Raw genomic sequence first — 3,992 nt, 5'->3', positions numbered from 1 at the left:
GGGGGGGGGGGGGGTAGCTAGAGCTACTGAAGTGGGGTTGGAGGTTTAGGGGCATTTAAAGTCCGCAAGAAGAACCAGAAGCTGCCTTTGGTGACTGCATTCTCTCCTTCTGCTGACTTGCCTCCATAATGTCACTGTTCAGACACTATGCAATCTCTGGTGACCCACCATGTTCAGGGCTGCAGTTGGGTTAGGAGACATGGTTTTTCTTGCAGTCATCGCAGCACTCACTCTACCCAATTTGCAGATGTACAAACTGAGGCTCAGATAGGGTAAAGGGGTTGTCCATGGTTGCCTGGCCACCCAGAAAGGCCGGATTGGTGGTGCCTAGAGAAGAGAGTTGGTCCCCTACCCTGTCCGTCTGCCCCACTCAGTCCACGGCTGATCTTGCTCTGGCTCCCACCTGGGTGGCCTCTGGCTCTCACTCAAGGAGCCACACAATCAAAAGCAAAAGGTAAGTACCTACTCTGTGTCCTCCACTATGCTGGCCACTGGAGACACAGAAACCTAGCATTCCCACTCTGAGGAAATTTATGGCTTTGACGGTGAGTAGCTCTTCAAGGCAGAAACAACACCTGGTTTTACCTGATTTATAGTAGGGCCTGGTACACAGTAAGAGCTCAAAGTTTTATTTAGTCCAGTTGTTTGCCCACATCAGTTCCTGAAGGTACCTTGTCTAGATCCCCCCAGGGGTCTCTAAGAAAACCTCCCCGAGTAGCCATCTGTGGCTCCAGCTCCAAGGAGCCGCTGCAGACTCTGTGCTGGGAACGGGACTGATGTGAATGAGGCTTTGTGACTCTTGTCTGGCTCCAAGGTCGGGGAGGAGGTGGTTCTGCCTTGGCCCAGGATGACGGCGCAGCTTATAGGCACAGCCATTGTAGCCCAGCGGTGCTATTTAACTCTTCTGGGTTGGCATTCTCATTTAATAGCCATGACATAATTAACAGGGTCACATCTGCTCTGGCATTACTGGCATTCACTGCCATTTGAGAAAGTGCTCTTATCCTCCCAGTCATTAGTCTCAGGAGGCTATTATGGGGGAAATGGAAGGGGAAGTGGGGTGTGCAGCCTCCCTTCCTCGCCTGGGCACCAGGAGCAGCCCATCGTCCTATCCAGTCCAAACCTCTTGGCTTTATGGACAGAGAATGCAAAGCCCAGAGAGGGGAAGGACCCTGCCCACGGTCCCCAGCAGGCTCGAGGCCATCAGACTGGGGGCTGCTCTCCGCTTCTTTCTTGGGTCTGCAAGCCCAGGCCTTGGGGTCCCGCAGACCTGGGTGTGTGTCCCAGCTCCACCGCATGAAACAACCGCACGAGCTCAGTGGGCCTCAGTTTCCTTACTGGGGATCCCGGGACACAGCTTGTGAAGTGCTCCACTCAGGTCCTGGCTGGTGTGGCTCAGCTGGTTGGAGCATCACCCTGTGCACCGAAAGGTGGCAGGTTCGATTCCCGGTCAGGGCACATACCCAGGTTTCAGATTCGATCCTTAGTTGGGGTGCATGTGGGAGGCAACTGGTCAATGTTTCTCCCTCACACTGAGGTCTCGCTCTCTTTCTCTCTCCCCTTTTCGCTCCCCCCTTCCCTCCCTCTCCTTTCCTCTCTCTCTAAAATCAATGGAAGCATGTTCTTGGTGAAGATTAAAAAAATAAATAAAGTGCTCCGCTCAGTGCCTGGCTCACAATCAGAACTCAAAACTGGGGCTTGTGTGTACCTGATTATTTGGGGTCACCATGCTGAACCAGCCTGTGAAAGGTGTACATGTAAGACATGCACTTAAATGCCATCTTCACAGAATCCTCTCCAGTAAGCCTACTTCTTCCCCATCCCCAAGTCCACTTCTGTGTTTTAATCATAGGTGGGTCCTTGACCTCAAGCTCTGGAAACATCCCACATGGGAGCAAAGGGGTTCGGGCTGCAGCAAGGCTGAAGCACAGGACGGAGCACAGACAGAGTATGGGGAGCCAGTGGCCTTTGTTCCATCCGCTGGGCACCTCGGAGCTCGAGGTTCCACCTCCTTGGCCTCAGGGTGGGCCTCCTGCTGATGGGGACAGTAGCAGGGACAGTAGCACCTGTTCCCTGGCATTTTTCTCACCAGCCTCAGGCAGCCCAGGACTGGTGCCCAGGAGGCTCTCCATAGTTGGTGGTTGGGGCCAGGCTGGCTACAGAGACACAGCAAACCCTTGGGTGTCCCTGCCTCCCCCAACACCCCAGAGGTAAGCTCCTAGAATCTGTGATACTTCACAAGCTTCAGCATGGATAGCATCTCAAGGCCAAGGGGAAGGTGCAATCACTGCCAGGCTGCGTGGTTTCCATTCCATACTTCCTCCCTTCCCTACCATTTTGTCTGGACATGGCTCAGCACCACAGAACCCATTTAAAATCCTGATTTCTGGACCTCATCCTCCGGAAATTCTGTTTCTTTGTTATGGGGTGGGGAAACAGAATTTCCGGAGGATGAGGCCCAGAAATTAGGATTTTAAAGAGATTCCCAGGTGATTCTAATGTGCAGCCAAGGTTGAGAACCACTGCTCTAGGGAGTCCCAAATGTTCTGAGGCTCATGTCTGAACACTTCCCCACACCTTCCTGGTTATCAAGGCCCTTAGATCCTTCTAGACCAATGGTTCTCAACCTTCCTAATGCCGTGACCCATTAATATAGTTCCTCATGTTGTGGTGACCCCCAATTTCATTGTTACAGATTGAACATAATTAAAGCATAGTGATTAATCACAAAAACAACATGTAATTATATGTGTTTTCTGATGGTCTTAGGCGACCCCTGTGAAAGGGTCGTTCGACCCACAGGTTGAGAACCGCTGTTCTAGACAATCTTGCAGAGTCCCTAGCATTCATTTTCATCCAAACACATCTAGATAAGCACAGCTGTGCACTCACATGTGTGCCTGAGAAAATCATCCCTTCCTTGCCCCCCAAGTCCTGCCACCACTGGGGGCTCCCTGACCAAATGAGTACACTTCAGACCCCAAACTCTGGGTGTGACCGAGGACATGTTAGCCTCCAGCCAGAGCTCAGGTAAGATGCCATAGCTCTTTTCTCCTAAACCTCATGGCTGTGTCTCCCCACACTATTCTGCATCTCCATCACTTTGTGCTCTGCCTCCTATAGATCCAAGCTTGTCTGGGCACCTTCTCAAGGGGCTACCTGGTGAGTCTGGATTTGGGTTTTGTAAAGGTGCTTCCTATCAGCTGGAAACCAGAGGTCTGTGGTAACAGTGTTCTGGGCGGATATCTTGAGTCTCAGTTTCCCCATCCCAAAAGATGGAGATAATGGTAATAAATTATTTTCACTTGGAGCTCCCAGGATCATTGCATGCTTCAGTGGAGAAGTACTCAATGGAATCCTACATAAATGTTAAGTGTGAATGTACTCAGGCGGTACGCAAAGAGTCAAAGTCATTCTGATTTGAGCTTTATGAGGAAACTGGCTTTTAAAAAATTGTATATTTTTATTTGAGAAGATTCTGCTCCAGGATATCAAGGACCATATTTTCTTCCCCTAGAATATTTCACACAGGATCAAAAGAAAGAACGACTGCATGAGCTTTTTCTTTTTCTTTTGGGGCACACTGTAAAGTGCTGTTCTGATGTCCAGGGATCTATCTATCTATATAAAACCCTAATATGCAAATAGACCGAACAGTGGAACAACTGAACAACCAGTCCCTATGATGTGCGCTGACTACCAGGGGGTGCGCACAGAACAATGCGGGTGTCAGCAACAGGCCGCAGAGCGTGGAACCTGGTGGGCATCGGCCACAGTGGGATAGTGAGCAGGTGAGTGGGGGTGCCAGACCAAGGCGGAGCACCAGTCACTGTCATCGGGACGAGCCCCTGGTGGTTACTGAAAATTCTTTGTTCCCATGCACCGTGGTCCTGCCCAGCACTCACACCTGCTGCCGGTGCCCCACCCCAGTGTTCTCTCTATCTATCTAAAACCCTAATATGCAAATAGACCGAACAATGGAACAACTGAAC

The sequence above is a fragment of the Myotis davidii genome, unplaced genomic scaffold (assembly GCF_000327345.1).
Source record: "Myotis davidii unplaced genomic scaffold, ASM32734v1 scaffold73, whole genome shotgun sequence".
NCBI lineage: Eukaryota > Metazoa > Chordata > Mammalia > Chiroptera > Vespertilionidae > Myotis > Myotis davidii.
Note: the sequence above shows the minus strand (reverse complement) of the source record.